Source organism: Bos indicus, chromosome 6 (genome assembly GCF_029378745.1).
Source record: "Bos indicus isolate NIAB-ARS_2022 breed Sahiwal x Tharparkar chromosome 6, NIAB-ARS_B.indTharparkar_mat_pri_1.0, whole genome shotgun sequence".
Taxonomy (NCBI): domain Eukaryota; kingdom Metazoa; phylum Chordata; class Mammalia; order Artiodactyla; family Bovidae; genus Bos; species Bos indicus.
Window position 1 is genome coordinate 17,637,212 of NC_091765.1, and position 26,254 is coordinate 17,663,465.

General features: G+C 42.9%; 1 long non-coding RNA gene across 3 annotated transcripts in view; it reads right to left on the reverse strand.

Annotated features, from left to right (window-relative positions):
• Window positions 1-2,116: 2,116 nt before the first annotated feature.
• LOC109560120 (uncharacterized) overlaps window positions 2,117-26,254 on the reverse strand; it is a 231,463-nt gene continuing 207,325 nt past the window's right edge. For 2 of the 3 annotated variants that reach the window (XR_011567084.1, XR_011567083.1), the window contains 2 exons: window positions 14,769-15,026; window positions 2,117-4,724 (listed from right to left, as the gene is read on the reverse strand). This is a non-coding gene — a long non-coding RNA (uncharacterized lncRNA). Of the gene's footprint in view, window positions 4,725-14,768; window positions 15,027-17,795; window positions 22,261-26,254 lie in introns of those variants that run through there. The other variant, XR_011567085.1, reaches the window with a different exon arrangement.

Below are 26,254 nucleotides of genomic sequence, written 5' to 3' on the forward strand. Positions count from 1 at the left end.
CACTTGATTTTGCAGCCCATTGCAGGAGGAGATTAAGTAGGAAGACCAGTTGATAGATTTTTTAATATAAATTAGCATCCATATAGCCAAAAATTTGTGAGTCCTCAAAGTTAAAAATATCTGCATAAATTCTTTTGAAAAAAGAGACAAGTATGATGATAGGAAATTTTAAACCATTACACAGAAAAGTATTCACAACAAATACTGAAATACTGCATTTATTGAAAATAATCAAGAAAATAATGTAATGTGAAAAGCAAAATCTAGCACAGAGAAAAAGAAGAGTTACGTTCACCTAAGTAAATGAGTGAGAAAATTATTCATAATAATATTCAAAATGATATGCAATAATTTGTTCAGAAAAATCAATGAGCCATGTAGACTAAAATAGCAGTTATTTATAAATGAGGCAAAATACTTAACTCCAATATCTTCATAAATGTATTGCACCTCAGAAAGGGTTCCTGACTACTGAGGGACCCAAATATTGCACTGCCCTGGGTGAAAAGGAAGAAGTTTTGTGAGAAGTTGTACATCGTTTGGCAGTTAAGAAATTGGGCATAAGAGTCAGACTGGCTGGATTCAGATCCCTGATTGAATTCAGACAGCCTGATTATGTGCAAATTACTTTTCCAAGTCTCCATTTTCTCATCTATAAATCAGGTATAACATTAGAACTTTTGGTTAATGCCAGTATAAGACATAAATGAGATAACATGGAGTCTGGGATGTAATTCAATAAATATTATGAGCCCACGATGATGATGTTGACTGAGAAGGATTTTGTTGCTTGTTTTTTTAAAAAATTAATGTTTACTGGAGGATAATTGATTTATAATGTTGCGTTAGTTCTGTTGTACAGCAAAGTGAATCAGTTATGTTGTTCAGTTGCTCAGTCTTGTCCAACTCTTTGCCACCCCGTGGACTGCAGCACACCAGGCTTCCCTGTCCACCACCATCTCCCAGAGCTTTCTCAAACTCATGTCCATTGAGTCAGTGATGCCATCCAACCAACTTTCCCTCTGTCATCCCCTTCTCCTCCTGCCTTCAATCTTTCCCAGCATCAGGGTCTTTTCTAATAAGTAATCTCTTCAAATCAGGTGACCAAAGAATATCCACTCTTTTAGATTCCTTTCCCATTTGTTCATTACAGAGTATTGAGCAGAGTTCCCTGTGCTATACAGTAGGTTCTTATTAGTTATCTATTTTATACATAGTAGTGTGTATGTTTGGAGAAGGAAATGGCAGCCGACTCCAGTATTCTTGCCTAGAGAATCCTGGGGACAGAGGAGCCTGGTGGGCTGCTGTCCATAGGGTCACACAGAGTCAGACATGACTGAAGCGACTTAGCATGCATGCATGCATTGGAGAAGGAAATGGCAACCCACTGCAGTATTCTTGCCTGGAGAATTCCAGGGATGGAGGAGCCTGATGGGCAGCCAGCTATGGGGTTGCACAGAGTCGGACATGACCGAAGCGACTTAGCAGCAGCAGCAGCAGTGTGTATATGTTAATCTCAACCTCCCAATTAATCCCTCCCACTTTTTCCATTTGGTAACCATAAGTTTGTTTTCTACATCTGTGACTCTGTTTTGTAAATAAGTTCATTGCATCATCTTTTAGATTCCACATATAAGTGATATCATTTGATATTTGTTTTTCTCCATCTGACTTACTTCACTCAGTATGATAATCTCTAGGTCCATCCATGCCTGCAAATGGCATGAGTTCTTTTTATGGCTGAGTAATATTCCACTGTATAGATATACCACATCTTCTTTACCCATTCATCTGTTGATGGACATTTCGTTGTTTCCATGTCCTGGCTATTGTAAACAATGCTGCAGTGAACACTGAGGTGCCTGTATCTTTTCAAATTATGGTTTTCTCTGGATATATGCCTGGGAGTGGGATTGTCTGGTCATACGGTAGCTCTATTTTTCGTTTGTTAAGGAACCAGCTGCTTTCCATTGTGGCTATACCAATTTACTTTCCCACCAACAGTATGAGAGGATTCCCTTTGACTGAAAAGGATTCTGAATTGAAATGTGACTCAAAACCACATATTATTAAAACAGGACATTGAGGAACATTATTTAAATACACTATTTTTACAATATGATACAGATGGAGAGTCAGAGCTGCTGCATATGGCTGCACAATCCTGGGGCTCTGTTCATGAGAGGGTAACACACAGAGCCTTGATTTACGCTGTCTCTACTCAGAAAGTAACCCACAGGGATGAGGACTTCCCTTTTCTTCCCTCTTTAAATTAAAAAAAGTTGCCTTTTACCATTGTATCTCAGAACTCCTAAGCCTGTATGTAACTCTCATTCCTGCCACTTTGCTAAGCCACAGAGCCCAAATAAATGCCTCCAGGGGCCAGGCAGTTAAAGAAACACCAGGTGAACTGAGCTGGTGAGCATCAAAGCAGAGAAGACATACTTACTGAAAGGTATTCACAGTTGAATGATTTTGAAACACTGCCTAGCCCAAATAAAACATCTGGAGGGCTCCTCATGCTAACTAGCTGTGTGGCCTTGCTTGAGTCACTTCATCCAAGTTTTCTTAATTTAGCAAAATGAAAGATGGGACCAGTCTTTCACTGAGACTCAGAGTGATGATCACAGAGACTCAGGGATTCAACTCTTCTTCAGGCTTCTCAGTCTGTCCCCAGAAATCATCATCTCCTGAGTCAAAGGAAAGATACTGGCCTGAGAAAGAACAGACTGTCCTCCAGGAGTGGCCCATCTCCCTTTCCCCACTGCTCCATTACATGGTCTCCTATTTATTTGAGCATAGATTTTATTTTATTTTTTTTCTTTTTTAAAGGCTGAGTAATATTGTGTGTGTGTGTGTATGTATATGCTATATCTTCTTCATCTGTTCATTTGTAGATGGGTGCTTAGGTTTTTGCTTTGCATTATTGCCCTTCCCAGATATTGTGGGGTTTTTTTTTTGTTGTACAAATTGAAGGTTTGAGTCAAGTCTACGGGAGCCATTTTACCAACATTTGCTCACTTCATGTTTCTGTGTCACGTTTTAGTAATTTTTTAAAAAAATTTTATTTTATTTTATTTATTTTTTAATTTTTTAAAATTAGCATAGATTAGCATAGATAAATTAGCATAATGAGCATAGATTTTAAAATGGTTTAAGTAATATCTATTTGTTGTAAAATACAGCATTTGAGAAATACAGAGACGCATAAAGGAGAAAAAGTCATGCCTCTAAGTGTACACACATACATACTTGGTTTTCCTCTGGTACACACTCAAATACAAATTACAAGAAATTGGGGCCAATCTGTAAATGTTTGTTTATACTATATCTTATGTGGTTAGTATTTTCAATACATTTTAAAATTTAAATAAATATTTCATTGTAGAATCATTTACAGAAAAGTTGCACAGATAGTACAGAGAATTTCCATATATTCTTCATCCATTTCCTCTGTTGCTAACATCTTACATTACTAAGGTAGCTTTGTCACAACTAATCAAACAACACTGATAGATTACTAGTTACTAACTTCATACTCTATTCACATTTCACTAATTTTTCCCTAATGCCCTTTTTCTGGTTTGGGACTCCCTTCAGAATATCACATTGCATTTAGTTTTCATGTCTCTTGTTTTCTTTTTGACTATGACAGATTCTCAGACTGGTCTTTTTTTTCTCCCTCTATGGCCTTGACATCAAAGGAATAGCAGTCAGGTATTTTGTAGGATGTCCTGGAACTTTGATTTTTCTGATTTTTTTTTTTCATGGTGAGGTTAGGATAATGCATTTGGGGGAAGACGATCATGGAGGTGAAGTCCCATTTTCATCACACAATGTCAGAAATACATGCTTCAACAGGACTTATCACTGGCAATGATAACTCTGATCACCTGGTTGGAGAAGCGTTTGCCAGATTTCTCCACGGTAAAATTATCTTCCCCCTCTTTTCTTACTTTTGTTTTTGTAAGGAGATCACTAAGCACAGCTCACTCAAGAGGTGAGTCAAACTTCACCATCTTGAAGTAGCAGAATCTACACAAATTATTGGGAATTTTTCTGTACAGGAGATTTGTCTCTTCCTCATTTATTTCCTTGTTTAGTCATTTATTTGCATCAGAATGGACTCAAGGATATTTATTGTAAATTTTGAATTATAATCCAATATGACATTGTCTATTTAATTGCTCACATTGTTGCAGATTTTGCTCCTGAGTGCTTTTTCAGATTGGCTCCTATGTCTCTCTGATGTGCTTACATCCTTTGAGCTTTCTGAGCACTGCAAAAATCTTCCCAGCTCATTTTGTGTACTTCATGTCCCAGCCCTCAGTTCAGTTCAGTTGCTCAGTCGTGTCCGACTCCCTGCGACCCCATGAATCGCAGCCCTAGAATCAGCCAATTCTTCTGGGAGCCCTAGTTCTTTTTCTTTTTTTGGATAATCATATTAGAAACCAACATTATCTAGGTGAGCTCAGTGTAATCACAGGGGTCTTTCTATGTGAGACACAGGAAGACTCAGTGTCACTGGAGGAGGCAATGTGATGATGTAAGTAGAGGCTGGAGTGATATACTTTTGCTGGAGGAAGCTGTCAATGAACACAGGCAGCCACCAGGAGCTGAAAAATGCCAAGAAATGGCGTCTCCTCTCAGAGCCTCAGCAACCAGCCATGTGAAACCTTGACGTTAGCCCAGCGAGACTGATTCCAGACTTCCGATCTCTAGAACTGTAAAAGGATAAGTTTGTGTTGTTTAAGTCACTTTTTTAAAAGAGGAAGAACCACTGTGGCTGAAAAGGCAAAATCAAGAAGGAGTTTCAGGGAGACTATACTATTCATGCTACCATAGTTACTGCTGCTCAACCTGAGGCCAGAGGTTAGTCTGAAGGTACCTCTGCCTGTTTGATAGCTCCCTGGCAAAGAGTGGATCACTCAAACTGCTGTTGAACATAAGTCTGCAGCTACCACAGCCCAGAGTAGCTGAAATAAATTTCTGGGATGGAAAATAAATTTCAGTTTAGAAGGGCATTAGTTCTGGTTTCTAGAATGAAATGCCATAGACTTCATTACTTAACAATATTCTCCCATTTTTGGAGGTTGGAAAGTCCAAGATCAAGGTGCCAGCCAATTTGGTTACAGGTGGGAACCCTCTTCCTGGCTTGTAGATGGTCACCTTCTTTCTGTATTTTGATTCACATGATAGAGAGAGGGAAGTCTCAGTTCAGTTCAGTCACTCATGTCTGACTCTTTGCGACCCCATGGGCTGCAGTATGCCAGGCCTCCCTGTCCATCACCAACTCCCAGAGTCCACCCAAACTCATGTCCATTGAGTCGGTGATGCCATCCAACCATCTCATGCTCTGTCATCCCCTTCTTCTCCTGCCTTCAATATTTCCCAGCATCAGGGTCTTTTCCAATGAGTCAGTTCTTTGCATCAGGTGGCCAAAGTATTGGAGTTTCAGTTTCCTCTTTAAGGACACTAATCTAATCACGGAGGTCCCGCCCTCATGACCATATCTAAACCTATTACCTCTCCAAGGCCCTGCCTCTAAATACCATCAAATTGGAAGCTGGGGTGTTTGTGTTTTTTTTTCCCTTCACTTTTTATTTCATATTGGAGTGCAACTGATTAACAATGTTGTGATAGTTTCAGGTGGACAGCAAAGGGACTCAGCCATATATATACACGTATCCATTCTCTGGGAGTTGGGATTTTAACATATGAATTTTGGGGGAACATGTTCAGTCCATAACAAGTCTATAATAATAACAAATGTAATAGTAAGATTTAAGGATTAAGTTTAAGAGATTTAGAGTAGATTCCACTCCATGAAAATAGTAAAATGAAGAGAATGAAATTACATTTAATGTTTATTGAACATTTACTCTGTGCCAAATGCTTTTAGTTGTACTTTTCCAATTAATTCTCACAAAAAAAGTTCTATAAAGTAGACATGTCTCTATTTATTTATTTTACTTTCCCCATTTTAGAGATGAAGAAATGGAGATATAGAAAGGCTAAACAACTTGCCTGGTTGTTTAGGTTAAACTCTTGCCCTCGAAAAGAGTCGGACACAACTGAGCGACTGAACTGAACTGAGAGCTCAGTTGCTAAACAACGTATAATCTCTTATAATGTTAAATAAAAGTTGCAGAACTAGGAGATGATCTGAATCTCCATAAAACCATCATGAGGAAGGCCACTGGAAGCCTAGTGTTTTCAGAGTGAAAGGGACCTTAAAAACCATCCATGTCCTTACTGTAAGAATAAGGAAATGAAAACCCAGTGCCTGACATCACTTAGTTATTCAACAATTTATTTCAGGACCAGAACCAAAACTCAGGCTTGTCTACCGCAAGTCCAGCGCAGTTTCTACAGTTCTACAGATGCTATTGGAGAGAGTGAGATTTCTCTTTCTGATGAAATTCAGAGATTCGCTTTCCTATCCACGGTATACTTGCCTATACCCTAAAGGCAGACCTACAGCAAACAGCATATACATGTGTTCAAGCCAGTCCCATTCCTGAGATGAATCCCAGAAGACTTCCTGGGAGCCCATTTCAATCTCATCCTACCTTCCATGTATCTTCCTTCCCTGAAATCTTCTTTAGTACTTGTCTCTACTCTCTACTGGTCCTCTGAGCAGGTGGTTCAACGAAAAGGGTTGGGGTAGGGGAGGCGCAGAGAGGAAGGTGGAGTGGGTAAGTAAGATGGAGACTAGCCCACCAAGGGAGAATGTCTATGACCATCCCAAAGACGAAGGAAGTTAAAAGACATGTCCTGAGCACAGATGACAATGTAGAAGTTAATTTGAATCTTCTTACAAGGCCTACTGAAAGGATTGTATTTATTTGGGTGTTTATAGTCTGTTATAGTACTTTAGATATAAAGTAAGTTTATATCTTTCTTTTTAAAAAAATGATCCTTATTATTTTACAGTCACACATCATAATCCCTTATAATGTCAAATAAAAAGAAAATAATAATACCTTGTGTTTATATATTGTTTTACAGCTTACTAAGCACTTTTACAACCATGATCTCTTTTAATCCTTACAGTAATGTTGTGAAGTAGCCAAAGAAGGTTATTATTAATCCCCATTTTACAGATGAGGAAACTGAGGTTCAGAGAGAGTAAATGAACATGCTCCATATCGCCCAGCTAGGAAGGAGGGGCCAAGACTGGACTCTACAGCTGGGAACGGAGGAGTACTCTGAATGAAAAGGATCACTGAAGCATTAAGTGTGGCCAGGAGTAGAAATTTTTTTCTGCTTTACCAACTCAGGATTCAAATCAAGTTTCCAGTTTGACTACCGAAAGAGACTTAGAAGGCACATTGACATGATGCAAACAACATACGGAGGGATTAGGAGGTGACAGTTCTCTACAGATGGGGACTGGGGTATACAGCTTCAAGACAGACACAAGGGTATAACATCATTGCTGTAAAAAAGGGATGTGTGAGCGCTAATGAAACGAAAGCCTTAGGAAAGGCACAGAGAGCCAAATAACTTGAACTCTGCTTTTGCCTACTCAGGAAACAATTTTAAAGGGAAGAAAGGAAAGGAAAATGGAAATGATGAAAAATAGCAAGACAGAAAGACATTCCTGGAACTCTTTCTGCCAACATAATCAAGTATTTCTAATCTCCTTACAAGATGCACACAAATAGTTTCAGAAAAACTAAGCATACACATATTTTCAGGCTCAGCTGCTGGTGAATATTTACACAATTTTGGAGTATAGGAAGTTATAAAGCATAAAATCAAAAGACAAAATCATTAGGAAAAGATTTATAGATATGATTATACAAAATTCAAACACTTCCTCTCTTAAGTCAGAATAAAAGGAAATGCTATAAACAAAATTGTAAGTGAAAAAGGACAAACTGGAAAATATGTAATGTTTTCATTTTAAAAACTCTAATGAATTAATGATAATAATAATAATAATAAAATGAATTCCACATTTGAGAAATATGGGCTTGGAACCTGTCAGAAAAAAATTATATAGAGACAGCCAGGAAGCATATGATAATATGTTTTACCCTTATTTGTTAGTTATACCAATTCACACCAAAACATTTTACTAATGTGGAACATGTTATAATGAGTGTATAAAAGAGGTTGCTAAATCTTATTTCAGTATCACTCTTTTTTAAAAAATAAACATCCATGTTCTGGAAGAACAATGGTACTCAGACATTAGCAGTGTTACCTCTAAACAGAAAAATATGGATACTTTAAATGTACAGTATCTTTTCTTTTTCCTTATTTAATTTTTAAAGTAATGAACATGAATTACTTTTGTAATAAAGAAACCAAATTGGCCATTACACCTGTAAGCAGGGACATAATTTCTCATTATAGCATTGTTTCTATTTAAAAATCACATTTAACTTACAGCATTTAGATTTTTCAACCCCCATTTCAAGAACACAATCTGCCATGAAATGGGAAGACTTTGTACCCTCCATTTGGATAAATAATTTGAGTTGGCTTGTTCCCCACCTGCCCTTCAGGGTAATTTGCATAGTTACCTCCTGGCCTCTTCCATATAATTACAAGGAAAAGAAGTACCTTGATTATTATATAAACAAACAGCACAATCACATATGGTATCTTCTGCAATTTGGGATGTTGCCTATTTTTATTTTGGAGAAAGATTGACATTTATTCTGTATATGCTACATTAGAAACTTAGAACTTCTGAATAAATCACTGACAGGGTCCGATATAGACTCTAATGCAATAGATGTTTTTTCCCCGTTTAGACCCTTCTTTAGTAATCTTGCCCCAGGAGTCCTCTCACGCTTAGCCCCATTACCAAGTATAACCAGCTGTCCATACCGTTGTTTAGCCAGACACAGATCAAGAAAACAAAACACTCCCACCATCAGCCAAGGGACACTTCAGTCGTGTCTGACTCCGTGTGACCCCATGGACCATAGCCTGCCAGACTCCTCTGTCCATGGGATTCTCCAGGTAAGAATACTGGAGTGAGCTGTCATTCCCTTCTACAATGGATCTTCCCAACCCCAGGATCGAACCCACGTCTCAATGTCTCCTGCATTGGCAAGCAGGTTCTTTAGAACTAGCTCCAAAAGGACACTCAGTTCAGTTCAGTTCAGTCGCTCAGTCATGTCCGACTCTTTTCGACCCCGTGAATCGCAGCACGCCAGGCCTCCCTGTCCATCACCAACTCCCGGAGTTCACTCAGACTCACGTCCATCGAGTCAGTGATGCCATCCAGCCATCTCATCTTCTGTCGTCCCCTTGTCCTCCTGCCCCCAATCCCTCCCAGCATCAGAGTCTTTTCCAGTGAGTCAACTCTTCGCATGAGGTGGCCAAAGTACTGGAGTTTCACTACTGGAACCCAAATCAAAGGCAGTGTCACAGAACTTTATTTTCTGTCTCATATATTTCAGAAAGTGAGATCATACTCACTGGAGAAGAGGGATAATCTTTAGGAGACTGAAATTCTGAGACTTTGTTTTCTGTGGCCCCTCATGGAAGGCATTGGGTAGTTTCACTTCATCTTAGAGCACATCATGGTAGCATAGATTTTATATTTTATATTGTTATGTTTTATAAAAATTTTATATTGTTATGTTTCTGGTACAACAAGAGTAAAGAAAAAATTCTTGGTAGCGAAGGCTTCGTTATGTTGTATACACATGAAGAGCACGTGGTGGAAATGGAGATGGCTCTGCTACTGCTGACTCATGTGCGTGGTAGGTGACTGTGTCCTGGGACCACTAGGCACTGCCCCTCCTCCTGGCCAGGTCCCCTGAACACTCCCATAAATGGGAAATACCTTTCCTGGGCGACAGTGCTTTCTCCGCCTCCAGACACCCAGCTGTGTACACACACGGCCTGTTCACATGGGCCCCTATGAGGGTCTCATTTAGAACCCAGGTTGAAATACTCTCTGGAGTCAGGAAGAACCTGGCCAGGGAGCAGTGGAAGATATTTCACAATAATAACGATGATGCCACCTCGCACTTTTCATCTTCAAAGCACTTTACAAACAGTAATTAATTCCCATAAAACTCATGAGGCAAGTAAGTAAACACCATTATCCCCATTTTATGGATGGAGAAACTGAGGGGGAAATAACCAAGCAAATGGCCCCAGGCCCAGAAGAGACAGGGTCGGGGCAGGGATGAGAGGGCAGGAGTTCTTGGTATCTGCCCGTCCCCTCAGGCTCACACTACCAGACCCGCGTCAGGGAAAAGTGGCTGTGGAGCCTCCCCCAGCAGGCCGGGTTCTGGCCTCGCTGCCCGGGGAGATGAATGCGGCTATTCATCGCGTGGGCAGTTTGTGGGCATTCATTTCAAGATCCTTGCAAAATAACAACAACAAAAACCCTATTGAGGCTCCTTTCTCCTCGGACCACGTATTTCCTGAGTTTTTCCTTGAAATCAGGGGATGTGTGGTCCACACACGCCCTCAGGAAGCAGGATTATTCAGCCCACCCTACAATTCCTGGGCGGCGGCATTCAGAAATGTGACCACAGATGAGGCTGTGCTGCAGGAACCTTCCACGGGGCTTCTGGCCCGGCTCCTTCACGAGACATTTAAGAGCCATCTGGCTGGCTTCACCCTGGAACACTTGTCTGGCTGCCTCCTCTCCTTGGGCCTCCCGACTCCGTGTGTTCAAGATGGACACATCTCAAGTAGCTGGCAATTAGACCAAAGCCTTATTTCAATGCTGACGGAGATGGGCCTGGGGAAAAGTCGACTTGAAATGAAAATGGCTTATCAGGGAGGAACCTAGTCTCAGGGGGAATGAAAGGTGCTCACCAAACTACTGCACCACCCCTGACTCAAATTTTACCCAGAACACCCTGCTAGCCAGTGGTGGTATCATCCCTGAGGACTCCAGGATGGATCCCACAGGGCTCTCCGATTCTTTCACCCACCAAAATAACACTGCCACCAATTCCCTCCTCTGCACATCCACTCCCACCACTTCAGAGTTCCTTCAACAGCCTAAGGGTTGCCATGACCACCCACCTCACCTTTGTGGCACATGTAGAAGCTGCTGCTTTAAGCGTTATCTAGATGGTGGTGGTGTCCTGCCCTGGCCCCTAATGAAAGCTAATTGCCTTTGAAGTGCTGAACCAAAGATAACAGACAGTTACCCCAGTCAGCCCCATCCTCCCATCCTGGCTCAACCTTTTGCCTCCCACCTCGCGCACCCTGCAGAGCTTTAGAGAAAGGGACACTTTCTCTCTGCTGCTCTCCCTGGTTCTTTGGGGAGACCAGACCCAGGGAAGTTGGGAGGGTCTCTTGGAAAAGTACTGGCCTGAAGAACATAGGAAGGGGGCCCAGGAAAATAGAGGGCAGATGCGCAGCGGTGGCGGTCCCAGCCCTCAGGGCCCTCGGAGAGAGGCCTTTGGTCCCCCGTGGCGTTTCATTGGCTGACCAGGGACGACAGTGTGTTGGTCCCAACCACCTCACCCGTCTCATCTGCTAGAACAGGTGGATTTAGTAGCGCATTGGTTTATGCAGTTCATACACGGCCTTTCAGCGAGAATGCAGTACCTCCAGGCAGCAGACCTATTGAATGAGACCGGTGTCCTGAATGTGTAGATGACATGAATCTGACAAGATGACACGGAGGTCAGGAGTGGCCATCCTCTTTCATATGATTGCAAAATTGAACAATCCTAAAAATCACCCCCAAAGCCTGAACAGTATGGTTACAATAATGCTTTGGTCCTTTGGTTTCCGGGGCTGACAAAATCCCCCCCTTTGACCAAACAGTACATGCAGCCCACAGGACGGATTCTTTATCTGCCTTGGAACGGCCACCACTTCCCCTGGCGCTCTGCGCCCCTGCAGCCCCACGGCTGGGCGTGTGCCTGACTCGGGCATCGCCCACGCCCGCTCCCTCCGCGCTGACACGCTCCAGGTGAGCGCTGAGAGGAGCGCTGAGCCGCTCACCACATGAAAGTGGGAGGCCAGCTCGCTGCCAGAGCGCTGGCTGCGCAGCAACGAGGCACGTCACACCTTGGATTTTGAAGTTCAAAAATAGATCGACAATGTTGATACTTCAGGGGGACGGTGGGTGGGAGTTGAATTTCTGTTTCTCCAACTCTGTAATTAATTTATCCAGCAAGGAGGCTCTAATGATGCCAGGAAGAGAAAAGAACCCCTGGAGGGGCTGTCTGTGGCTTTTCCTCAGAATGATTGGGTACTGTTGGGTTGGGGCTGCAGCAGAGATGTGAATGAACTCAAAACTGTGTGTGTGTGTGTGTGTGTGTGTGTGTGTACACCGAATATACAGGATGCATGTGATGTGTGTGCTACGTGTTTATATGTGTGTGACGTGACTGCAGTGTTGTGTCTGTGTGCTCTGGTGTGATGGGTATATCTAGCAGTGGTGTGTGTGTGAAAGTGGTACGGTGTGGGTATACGTGGTGTGAGAATGTACAGTTTGACATGTGTGTGCTGTAGTGTGTGTGTTTACATGTGGTGTGTGTGTGTTTACATGTGGTACGTGTGCAGTGTGGGTGTGTGACGCTTATAGTGTACGGTGTGTGTACTCTGTGAGAATCTGAGGTACTGTGTATGCAGTATGTATGGTGCAAGTGTCCTGTGTATATGTGTGTGAAGCGTAAGTGTGTGGTGTGTAAACATGCATGATGTAAGGGGTAAAGTGTGATATGAGTGTGCTGTAATGTGTGTGTTGCCTTTATGGATGTGAGGTGTGGTGTGTGGATCATATATGTGTGGGGGCGTACATATGAGATGAAGGGTGTGAGGTTTGGTATGTGTGTTCTGTAGGGTGTGTGGGCTATATGTGGTATGTATATCTGGTGTGTCGTGTATTTATGTGTGTGGTGTACACATGTGATACGAAGGTGTGAGGTGTGGTATATGTGCTAGCTGGGGTATAGAGGTGTGTGGTGTGTGTTATTAATACAAGTGGTATGTATGTGTGTGGTGTATATTGTGTGTGGTTTGTCTGAGTGTGTGTGTGTGTATTATGTGTAGTTTGTCTCAGTGTGTGTATTTTATGTGTGGGATTTATAGTGTGTGTGTGTGTGTGAGAGAGAGCATGTGTGTGAGAGACGTGTGCGCGGGTCGGCCGGCAAGCACTTGTGCAGGCAGGCCCGGCCTTCGTCTTTGATGTGAGCGCGGAGGTATCCTGGCAGCTGGCTCTGGGTCCCGACGCTCTTGCTGGAGAGCTAAAGCCCAGCGAGGGAAAAAAGAAAGCACTGCTAACGCACCACGCCCTAAGCCCCTCGGGGAAGGGTTTGAATCGCTTAGCTGGTATCCTACCAAGCTTCGGCCTGCCCCTGGCTGTGCCTCCCCTGAACTTGATCTTGTCTGTGGGAGGCCAGGGCGCTGGAGGAGGGGCAGGCAGGAGGCCATCCTGCCGAGGTTCTGCCCCCTCACGAGGCCGGGGCTCCGGCCTCTGCTGTGATGTCTGTAAAACTTCCATAACAAGGTGCTCCTCTGGTGCGAGAGCTTCACACAAAGCGCTGCCCGGCTGCTGTTTCCCGCCCTCTCCTTCAGTGAGGGTGTGAGTGTCCTCCTCACTTGGGAGGATTCTTTGGCTTTCCTTGGCTTTGGAGGTTTCTAAAAACACCTTAAAACCTTTGGAGGTTTCCTAAAAACACCCATCTCACCTAAAAACACCCATCTCACCTAAAAACACCCATCTCTAAAGCTCAGAAGGAATTGGCAAACAACAGACTTGATGACTTCTCTTTTTCTGTTTCTAGCACCAGTGGATAGGGCCTGAGGACAGGCACTCAACTTCCTCATCTCTGCCAGCAGGAAAGGGAGGGAGCAGGAATTCCCTGAGGCTTCCATTCAAACCAGACCCTGGGGCCAATGCTTTGCTGTGAGGTAGCCCGAAAGGGAATGGTTAAGGGCATGGACTTTGACTTCTGCCTATCACTGCTGTGTGACCTTGGACAAATTCCTTCTCTGAGCCTCAGTGTTTTCAAATCTCTAAATTAGAGCTAATAGCAGTATCCCATTCATAGGATTATTTGAGGATTAAGTGATATAATGAATAATAAATTCTAGCATGGTGCCTAGCACACAGTAAGCCATAAATATGCTTTATAAGATAATTCCTCCATTCCCCTGGGTAGGTATTATACCTATAAAGAAAGAGGCTCAGCCAGGTCACACAGCTAATAAGTGGTGGGTTTGCCATTCACGCACGACCATACTGCTAGCACCCCGTGTGGGCACGCTTGTTGCCTTCTACTGCGACTGCATCAAGCGGCCTGCCTTTGAGACCTCTCCCCGGGGGACTGCTGAGTGTCACAGACACTGTCATACCGTTGTCCTTTAGTCTTGAACATATTTTAGGAAGAAGCCTGGGAAGAATGAAGAAAGCACCATAGACTGACAACATGAGGCTACTTCCTTCAGTAGGAGCTGAGAAGTGTCTTTGTAGATTGGTAGAATCCTACATGATATTGTGGGGGTAAAGAATTTGTTACTAAGGGAAAACACACGTGAGAGCTAGACTCCATGATCACATTCACTCAGAACAGAGTCTACTAGAGTCTCTCAGGCCTCCATGCCTTCCCACAGGCTGTTCCCTCTGAAGAAGGCCCTTCCTCCTCCCTCTAGCACCATCTCCACTGCCCAACTCCCTGCTCCCTCACACTTTGAATATACCTCTCTTGCAGTAGTTAGCACCTGGACCTAACTAGTTGTTTATGTCTGTTTCCTGCCCCTGAATTGTGTGTGCCTAGGGACAGGTGCCCTGTCCCACTCACCCATGTTCCACTCACCTAGCAAGGGCCCCTGATGAGAAAGCACACCAGTGCTCACAGAGCGCCGTCATTTGGTGAAGCAACACATGTGCAGTGTCCGTGGCGCTGACATTATCCAGGTGCCATGCTGACACTTCAGGTTCAAAGTGGAATGAGGCACAGGCTCAGGGCTGTGGGCACTGCAGCACCAGGGTGTCCACAGAAGAGAAGCCACTTCAAGTGTGCACAGCAAAGGGAACATAGTGCAGATAAGTGGTTTCCACAGGTGCTGAGGCTCTAAGAAGCCAAACAGATGACAAGAGAAACCAGAAATTAGCAACAGGTGGGAGCCGCTGATGGCACCAGGAGACAAAGACAGGAGGTGACAGTTCCCAGAGCCCAGGAGCAGAGGCAGCCTGCAAGAGAGGCTGTTCTGGGAGTGAGTGCCACCAAGGGGACACAGACACCAGGGTCTTCTGCCCTCCAGTCTCTGGCCAGCTCCTCCACTGGCCTCTCCCAGCTCCAAGGCAGCTGGTCCGGGAGCCTGGCGAGTGCCTCCTGCCAGGTCAGCCTCTCTGGTGCAGAGCAGAGTTTGGGGAGAGGGAGAAGGACGAGACCATACAGGTATGCTGCATCCATGGGAGGAAGGCCACTCTGGAGGGAATGCAGGGCCAGGCTAAGGATGGGCTGAAGGAGGGAAAGCCAGAGTCAGGTAAGCGTGCTGCTTTCAGGGCAAGAAGGTAGGTTAGTTGCCATTTCTTTTTTTTTGCCACAAATTTAGTGGCATAAAACAATATACATTTATTTTCTCTAGTTACTTTGGGTCAGGAGCACAAGCATGACTTAGCTGGATTCTTGGTTAGGGTCTCAAGTAGCTTCAATCAAGGGGTTGACCAAGCTATGCTTTCATCTAGAGGCTCGACTGGAGGGACATCCACCTGAAAGTTCATGCAGGCTGTTGGCAGAATCAATTCCTTATGGCTGTATGACTGAGGGCCCAGCTTTTTGCTAGTTGTGAGGTGCTAAGTCACTTCAGTCATGTCTGACTCTTTGTGATCCCAAGGATTGTAGCCTGCCAAGCTCCTCTATCCATGGGATTCTCCAGGCAAGAATACTGGAGTGGGTTTGTCAGGGGAGTGTGAAATTTCCTCGGTTCTGTCTTGTCTCAACAAAAATTTGAAGCGATGGATGTTAAAGCCCTTGGTGTGTCACAGCTCTCAGACAGACCGCGTTATAGCTCTTGGCTCTCAGACAGACCATGTCATAGCTCCCGGACAGATCAGTGTTATAGCTCTGTGTTACAGCTCAGTTTTATTTAGAGAATAAAAGGAAAATACATCCTTGAGGCGTGAGGGCATGCTGACCCAAAAGACGTGAAGAGAAGAGAGGGAGAGAGAGACAAAGAGCGTGTGGGGGAAAGAGACTCCTGGCCCTTTGGCTCTTCTTTTTATGTTTTGTTTTGTTTTTTTTTTCTCCCCCTGGGTCTGCCCTATGTAAATTGGGCTAGCCAGGAGGGCTGTTTGTTCTATCTGAGGTCCATACTCCGGTCCTAGGACCTTCTTTGTTCTATTTTCTCAGGCTTTTCCCTTCTTTGTCTTTTAGCCACCACTATTCTCAACTCCTTTTTCTTATTCTAACTACCTAACAGGTTGCCATGCCCTCCTCCAGGGGATCTTCTAGACCCAGGGACTGAACCCACGTCTCTTACATCTCCTGCATTGGCAGGCAGGTTCTTTACCACGAGCACCTTCTGGGAAGCCCCAGGCTAGTTGTCAACTGGGACCATCCTTTGGTCCGAGAGCTAACATTGCTATTGGCAGCTGCATGGGCTCCCTCAATGGGGCCATTTACTTGATGAAGCCCACAGGGAGCATCTCTGACTCCAGTTTGCTAAGAGGGAGTCCCTTATAGCACTACGTAGTCACATATATGACATCCCCTCACTTTGCTATACGGGTTGGGAGCCTGCACTCAGTGAAAGGGGGTTACACAAAGACATAAACTCTAGAGATGTGATCACTGGGGTCCCCAAGGGTCTGTACATCGTACAATGGATCTCTGCATACCTTGGTTCCGGTTTTCTTCTTCTGCAGGTCTAAATTTTTAAGAGTACTCACTAAAGAGTGAAACAGTAGGAACAGTCATATGAATCTTCTGTCCTCTGACTTAGAAAATTAGCAATAAAATCTATAGACATTGCAATTAGTGAAAGCTCAGAAATACTACAAAAATTTGCTAAAACAAATCCCATGTCAAATTAACCTTACCTTTTTCTTACTATCTAAATGCATCTTAAAACTTAAGTATTTTGCAAGCGTTTTGACCAAAAAAATCCAGTTCTAGGAATTTATTCAAAGAAAATTATCACAGACGTGTGCAAAGATTTAGCTACAGGGATGATCACCTCAGCATTGATAATAATTGCAAAACACAAAACCAAAAAACCCCAAACTACAAACAAACTATTATTTAACAATAGGATATTAACTAGTTAGGCTATGATGCATTCATACAATAGAATATGATGACTCTTTTGAATATGATGTGGAAGAATATTGAAATGCATGAAAAAATGTTAACTACATAATAGTGATTTAGTACTACATGGATGTGAGAGTTGGACTGTGAAGAAAGCTGAGCGCTGAAGAATTAATGCTTTTGAACTGTGGTGATGGAGAAGACTCTTGAGAGTCCCTTGGACTGCAAGGAGATCCAACCAGTCCATCCTAAAGGAGATCAGTCCTGGGTGTTCTTTGGAAGGAATGATGCTAAAGCTGAAACTCCAGTACTTTGGCCACCTCATGTGAATAGTTGACTCATTGGAGAAGACTCTGATGCTGGGAGGGATTGGGGGCAGGAGGAGAAGGGGACAACAGAGGATGAGACGGCTGGACGGCATCACTTAACTCGATGGATGTGAGTCTGAGTGAACTCCGGGAGTTGGTGATGGACAGGGAGGCCTGGCGTGCTGCGATTCATGGGGTTGCAGAGAGTCGGACACGACTGAGCAACTGAACTGAACTGACTACTAAAAAGAGGGAAAGGCCTTAACACACACCCCATGGCTCCATTTTGTCTTTGTTTTATTTTAGCATATACAGGCATGGATAAATGACTGGAAAGATTTACACAAAATTGTGACAATATCTTTGGATAATGAAATGAGATGTAACATTTCTTTTGCCTTATTTTATTCTCTAGATTTTCTACCATAAACATTTATCACTTTTATATAGTAAGGAAAACATTAACTTAAAAATATCTAAGTTTCCACAATCAGATATTAGGAACAAAGGGTGTATTGGAAGCCATCTAAAAAACTGGAGAAGGAGGTAACTTTGGGTCATGGTTCTCCTATTTGGTGACACTGTTACCTCAAGCAAATCACTATCTCACTAACCTTGGTTGACTCGTGTGTCATGAAAACACCATTTTCTCTGGCCAAAAGCAGTGTCTACTGTAATGATTAAGACGATGTGTAGGAAAGTACTTGCTAAATAGTAAAGCATGAGTAATAGAGCATTTTTCCCTTTGACATTCAAATGAAATAAGATCCACCATACAAAGAGAGGTATGAGGAAGGATCTGGTGGTTAAAGTTGTTACTGAATGTTCCTCCACGGCAGAGTTTTCTCCAAAACCCTACATTCAATTACAGTCTCCCTTGGCGTCTGGGTGTGTGTCTGCGTGTGTGTCTTGCTTACCGTTAGCTGCCAGCATGGTCTTGAGGCTGTCAGTTTCCTCTCTGACTTTAGCTCCTACCGTAAGCTTGTAAGGGAAACATTATGTTACGCTTATAGATTTCTTACCAGGCTCTCTAGGGCTTTTACAAGCTCTAACATTCTGTGATTTGGAGACTCACTGACTCAATGGCCATGAATTCGTGCAAACTCTGGGAGATAGTGAAGGACAGGGAGGCCTGGCAGGCTGAAGTTCATGGGGTCACAAAGAGTTGGCCATGACTTAGCAACTGAACACATACAACACATATATGTTCCTAAGTGGAGCACAGCCAAAGGAAATGGGGAATAACAGGAGTCAGGTTTCTTTAAGGAGATTGCTGTCCAGGCTGGTTACATTCCTAGGAGAGGAAAGACTGAAGGATTTTTGATGACACATTACATCAGTGATATAACAGCATACCTCCTGAAGTCCTGTCGTGCTGGCGTAAGTGGTGGCTTTGGAGAACACAGTGAAGAATGTGAGCTCTAGCATCAGACTGGCCTGGGTTCAAATTCCAACTTGGGCTCACCGTCTTGTGATCTTGGCAAGCTAAATCTTGGTTTCCTCTATTATCTTGAAGTCTCATATGGCTTTTACCTTACCTTTGGGGACAATTAAGAGCTGGTAGTACACTGTCTGGCACATAGTGGATGTTGAGTAACCAGTAAATTTAATTACTATTTGGAGTTCATTGGAATAAAGCAGTAGGACAATATTCTTGGTTTAATGTAGCTCTTTATTTCTCCTGGGTCACCAGAGGACATCACCATCTAAAATATGTGCTTGTCTTGGTTTCAGTGTCCTTTGGTGATGTCCAAGTTTTCCAGGGTCAGCTTTTTAGTCACTGACTACACTCAAGGGTTCAACTGTCAAATTCTGAATCTGTGGGGAAGGAACGTGTTAAGATACCATCTGGTTGTAAGTAGTTCCAGCAGGTGAGAGTTTGTTTCTATCCATTTAAAGACGTTTTCTTGAGCTTCCTAATGATATTCTCGTGTGAGCTGTTCTACAGATATTGAGAAGATGTGTGATTCAGATGGTAAAGAATCTGCCCTCAACGCAGGAGAACCAGGTTTGATCCCTGGGTCAGGAAGAGCCCCTGGAGAAGGGAATGGCTACCTACTCCAGTATTCTTGCCTGGAGAATCTGATGAACAGAGGAGCTTGGCAGGCTACAGTCTGCGGGGGTCACAAAGAGTCAGACACAACTGAGTGACTAAACACCATATATCCAACCACCTTTGACTTTTTTTGTCAGAGATTGTGTTGAGATATCTGAGAAACTCTTTGTGGAATAAAATTATATTTCATAATCTTGGGAGCTAATTATATTTCATAATCTTTCATAATCTTGCTTGGGGTGAGTTTCTCTTTAAAAAAACTAAATTGAAGATTTCCCTCTCTAAAAAACTGAACTCAATATATTTCCTAAATACCAGGGTTGCTTGTGCCAAGAAACTTTTTTTAAACATGGGGAAGTGCAGAAAAGATTCTCTTTAAGTAATCATAAGTGAATGTGGTTTAATTTTTTTTAATTTTAGTAACTTGTTTCCTTCCATTAGAAGAGTAATACATGTTCATGTTCAGAAATTTATTTTCAAACAATTCCTAAGGAAATAAAATGGAAAGAGTCCTGTCTTCACCACCCCATGACCCTCAGAGGAACACATCCATCTTCCCAGAAGTAATCTCTGTTAAACTGGGCACACAGCCTGCTAGAATTTGAGGAGCTTATACACATGATACAATATCTTGATTTTAACTAAACTTTTTTGAGATAATTACAGATTTATGTGCAGTTACAGGAAATAATATTGAGAGATGCTATGTACCCTTTGGGTCTTCCCAGTTGGCACTAGTAATAAAGAACCCACTTGCCAATGCAGGAGACATAAAAGATGTGGGCTTGACCCCTGGGTTGGGAAGATTCCCCTGAAGGAGGGCATGGCAACCCACTCCAGTATTCTTGCCTGGAGAATCCCATGGACAGAGGAGCCTGATGGGCTACAGTCTATAGGGTCGTAAAGAGTCGGACACAACTGAAGTGACTTAACACACAGCACACACACAGGTACCCTTTACCAAGTATCCCCCGATGGTAACATCTTGAAAAACTGTAATGCAATATCACAGCCAGGAGGCTGGATACAGTCTGTCAAGAGACAGAACATTCCATATCCACAAGAATCCCTCCTATGGCCCTTTTATAGCCAAATCCACTTTCCTCCTATGACTAGCCCTTCATTGTGTGTTAGTCACTCAGTTGTGTCTGACTCTTTGCGACCCCATGGATAGTAGCCACCAGGCTCCTCTGTCCATGGGATTCTCCAGGCAAGAATACTGGATTGGTTTGCCATTCCCTTCTCCAGGAGATCTTCCCAACCCAGGGACCGAGCCTGGGTCTCCCGCATTGCAGGCAGATTCTTTACCATCTGAGCTACAGGGAAGCTCATACCCCTTCACTAATCCCTGGCAATTGCTGTGTTCTCCACTTGCATACTTTCATCATTTCAAAATGTCACATAGGGACTTCCCTGGTGGTCCAGTGGTTAAGACTTCATCTTCTAGTGCAGGGGGTGCAGGTTCAAGCCCTGGTCAGGGAGCTAAGATCCTACATGCTGCAGGGCCAAAAAACCAAAGCATCAAAGGGACGCAATATGGTAACAAATTGAATAAAGACTTTAAAAATGGTCCCCATCAAAAGAAAAAAAAATACTTCATGTAGTGGAATTACACAGTACATGACATTTGGGGGCTTGCTTTTGCACTCAGCATCATTTCCTGGAGATTAATCCAGGTTGTTGCGTGAATGACTAGTTTGTACCTTTATTATTGCTGAGTGGTAGTCCATGGTATGGTTATACCACAGTTGGTTATTTATCTGTCAGAGGACATCTCAGTTGCTTCCAGATTGAGGCTTTGACAAATGAAGCTGTTATAAACATTTATGTACAGGTTGTTATGTGAACACAAGTTATCATTTCTCTGGGATAAATGCCCGGAAGTGTAATTGCTGGGTCATATGGTAGAGCCAGCAATGAAGAAACACTTTGTAGAATAAAATTATATTTCATAATGGGTGGATCTTGTGAGCTAAAGGTTTTGATTTCCATCTGGAAAAAATGGAAATTGGAATTGTTTTTCCATTCACTGTAGGTTAGGTTTTATTCCTCTTGGGCTGTTTTCAAGGTTTTTCCTTTGCTTCAGAAGCTTGATGATGATGTATCTTGATATAGATTTCTTTGGAGATTCTATTTGAGCTTCATTCAGTTTCTTCAATCTACAGACTTATGTCTTTTACCAAATTTGGGAAGTTTTCATCTTTTTTTAATCTTTTTTCCTCCTCTCCTGGAACACTGCTAACAGAAATATTAGATTTTAACATATAGTTCTACATTAGGTCCTTAAGGCTCTGTTCTTTTTCCTTTTTTGCCCAGTCTATTTTTCCTCTGTTTTTCAGAATAGATATTTCCTTATTGATTGATCTGTAGGTTCACTGATTCTTCCCCCGTCCCCTCCGTTCTGCTGTTGAACTTATCCATAGAGTTTGGCTGTTGTTGGCTATTGTATTTTTCATTTCTAAATTTCTGTTTGGTTCATTTTCACATTTTCTATTTCATTGCAGAGTTTCTGTTTTTTGTTTTAAGCATTTTCATAATTGCTCACTGAAGCATTTTTATGATGGCTCCTTTAAAAATCATGTCAAATAAGTCTAACAGCTGTGTCATTTCAGTGTTGGTATCTGTTGATTGTTTTTTATTATTTGATTTGAAATCTTATTGGATCTTGATTTTCACTGGAAGTGATTTTCTATTAAAGATAAAGGAGAAAGATAGTGATTTTTTAAATCGAAACCTAGGCATTATGAGACTCTGGATCTTATTTAAGCATCTAGTTTAGCTGCCTGTGACTCTTCTCTGGCATGGGTGGAGGGAGCATTGCCTTTTTACTACCCAGGGGAGTAGACATCCAGGCTTCCCTCCTGGCCTCTATCGACAGTCCTTGTTACTGCTGGGCAAAGGTGGGAGCTGTGCCCTCTACTAGCCCTCCACAGACCCCTGCCTGGGCGAGGCAGGAGCACCTCCTACTGCACTCCACGTGGCCTCCACTGACACCACTGGGGGTAGTGGCCTCGCTGCCTCTGGGCAGTGGGGAGAGTCCTCACCCCCTACTGGGCCTTCTCTGGCATCATTTTGGCACAGGAGTCGGACGTCTCTTCACAGGCTGGTGAGAGTGGATGTCTAGGCACTCCACTTTGTCGGGACTATTGTGGGAAGCAGTGAGGACCACAGCTTTTTTCCCCACAGTTTTTGGCTGGAGCAGAGAAGTTATTGACCGAAGATTTTCTGTTTTGCTACACTTCCCCATTCCTGGACCAATGGTTAGAGACAGTCAGCTTTTGTGCTTTTTCTTTTTTTTTTTTTGGTCTGTTCCCATTGGTATCTCCAACTGCTGCAGCACCTAGTCCAGGATATATGAGGCAAGAAGAAAACCCAGGGAACTGACCACTGCATCATATCTAGGGTCCCAAAGTCCTTAGCTGGTTGGCCCTCATGTCTCTACCTTTCAGAGTCTTCTTAGGCTTGCTGTATACACAATGCTGGGGTATTAACTGTATCCAGTGGGAGGAATAGAGAGAAGCACGTCTATTCTGTCTTCCTGGAAGCGGAAGCCCATGGTTTACTTTTAACAGGGACTCAAATAGTACAAGTTTTCCCTTGAGCTATAAAGCATGCAGTTTTAGCAACTACAAAGAAATAACAGAAGACTACAATTAAGGAAATCTTTAATCTTGAAATTAACTAAATAAAATCATAGTGTCTGTACATTCTAATGTATAACAGGGAAAACGGAACAATGACTGTGTGTTAAAGGCCCAGAATTATGGAGTCAGAAGAGCTTAATTAATATTTTAAACCAAGAGTGTAAATCGAACTGTCTTATGAAGTAACGCCAACCATCAAAGTGAAATGAAGGAGCCAGAGTGCTCACAATCTATATTTTACTGTGTAGAACCCATTTTCTCTCTCTCTCTCCTTCTTTCTTTCTTTCCTTCCCCCTTTTTCCCTCCCTCTGTCCCTTCCTTCCTTCTGTTCTTTCACTTTTTAAAAATTTTAAACCTTTGATTTTTTTTTGCGCCCCCCCCCCCACCTTTTTGACCCCTACACTGCAGCTTCTTGCTTTTATTTCTGGACTAGCCATTAGACTCAACTGATTGAAACTATCGTTTAGTGAAATCTATGGATTATTCTGAACTAATCTTGAGAAAACCTTAGGTAAGGAAAATTCTACAGACTTCCTTTGTGGTTGCTTGAAATAGTACTCTATAGCATTTTACTTTCTGACTTTTCTACATACTCCACTTAGACAAGTAGTTTGCAAACCACATTTACTTCCCATCTTCAGGAATTGGGCCAAATTTTCATTTAACTCATTCTAATTTTTACTTAATTTTTCTTAAATCAATTCTTTTTTTAAAAAACTTGTTTCAAAAGAAAATTGTAAAAAAGAAGGAAAAGAAAGAAAATAGTACTAGTAAAGTATCTAAAAAAAAAAAAAAAAAAAAAGTAGAAAGACACCACAATCTCCCATAGTAAACAAGTTCATATCTTGTAAATTTTGGAGTGAGAACGTTCTCTATGGGTGTCCAATCTGCCTCCCTATCTCTGACTGCACTTCATGTTAGTTTCTGTAGATTTTATGAAAATAAATCTCACCAATGCAATAAGTACTTGTCCCATGGAAGAAAACCAAAACTTAATCTTATTCTTATCTCTCCTTTAAAACTTCTGTCTCCTCAAATCTTGTCTCCTTTAAAACTAATTCCTCTGCCACTTGGGGGCTCCCAGGTGGCTTAGTCAGGTTAAGAATCCGCCTGCAATGCAGGAGACTTGGGTTCGATCCCTGGGTCAGGAAGATCCCCTGGAGAAGGAAATGGCAACCCACTTCAGTACTTTTGCCTGGAGAATCCCATGGACAGAGGAGCCTAGTGGGCTATAGTCCATGGGGTCACAAAGAGTCAGACATGACTAAAATGACTGAGCACGCATACACACACTGCCACTTGATGAAAACTCAGGCCCCAAGAATTTTCTACTCATCCTGGAATAACACGCCATCCTAAAATGATTAAGAGAACTGTGGTCCCCATTCATTCCAAATCAGTAAAGAGAAGGTATCCAGGCCATGGTGAAAATCAGTTCTTGGATTTTGACTTGAAGACCGGACTGCTCCTCCCCTTTCTGCTTCTTGAGGCCTGTGGTTTGAGGCTGGCAGCCCCAGGGGAAGGGAGTGGGGGCGGCTCCTGCTCACCTCCTTTCTTACTCCTGGTCACTCATACCAACCCCAACCAGCTGACAGAGGGGCAGGATAGGCCCGGAAAGCAGGGGGACAATTGTTCTTTGGTCACTGGCTTTGTGCACTCTGACAATAGCAGATGCCTGCCGCTCACCCTTTCCAAGGTTCCCATCCCTGAGATCCGCCGTCTTGCAACCCCCACTGGCAGCCTTTCCCCATGGCCCTGCCGTTGGAATCCCCATTCTCCGGGTTGGTCCTCTCGTGTAACATTTGACAAGGCTACAGTGCAGCCCTCCTCTCAGAGTTGGCCCACAGCTAATCCCTGAGAAGTGCTCATGTATCCTTTACCCTGAGAAATCAGACGCACAGCCTGTTCCCACTCAGCATCACACTCCCAAAGCTGCCATCAAAACCCAAGCTTTCTCCTTCCTCCTAGATCTCCCCAAGCACCAGACCCAAGCCCACCCTGTGCTCTGACCCATTCTCTGGCAGCTTCTCCTAAAATCCAGGGAGGAGATGCACCTCTGCGTTAGAGTGAGTGGGGATCACAGCTCTCTTGAATGGAGAGTTTCTTACAACATTCCGTGTTCCTCTCCTACACTCGCTAACCCAATTTGGGCCTCTAGCTGAGGGAATCCAAAACTGTAAAGCCAATTCTTAATTTTTTTTTTTTCCTTTAGATCATCTGTAAGTGATGATCTGGTATCTCTCTTGGGAATTTCTATATTTTCCTCATTCAAAACTTTAATGTTAACAGCCAGCACAGGAGAACAGCAACTTTTTGTGCCCTCAACTTACTTATGAATATTTCAGGACTTGTTATTAAAGGTTATAAATCTTCCTCAGGCCTCTTCTTTCAGGAGCTAAATGAGCCCAATTCTCAGAGGGTCATTTCTCCAAGGTCCTTTAATAATTTTGATTTTTCTCCTCTAATTTCTCTAGTTTTATTACGTTTCAAATAATTTGTGCATCAGAGAAATGAACATGCAAGATGTGTGCGTGACTTTGACAGTTTTATTTTTCTTTCACTTCCAATTCTTCGTAGGTAGAAGTTTCATATATTTTAAACCCTGCACGTTACAGAAGGGTGTACAAGTGACAGCTTCCTTACATCCTTGTCCCAAGCCCCCCAGCACCATCCCCCACTCCCAGGAAGGAGTATAAGTAGTTCCCTGAGAATCCTTCCAGTGACACTCTGTGTATACACAAGCGATCGTGTATTTATAATCTGTCTCCCACTCACCCTCACACTTTCCCTTTGCTTTTGCCTCTTATAAGAATATCTTCAAGATCCTCTAGATCAGAAAACAATTTCCTCATTTTCTTCTGTAGCTACACTATAGTCCTTTGGCTGGATGTCCCAGACTTTAACTCATTCCCTACTCTTTTTTATTAATTAAAAAAAAATTAGTTATTTTTAATTGAAGGGTAATTCTTTACAGAATTGTGTTGGTATCTGCCAAACATCAGCATGAATCAGCCATGGGTTTACCCATGACTAGTTCCT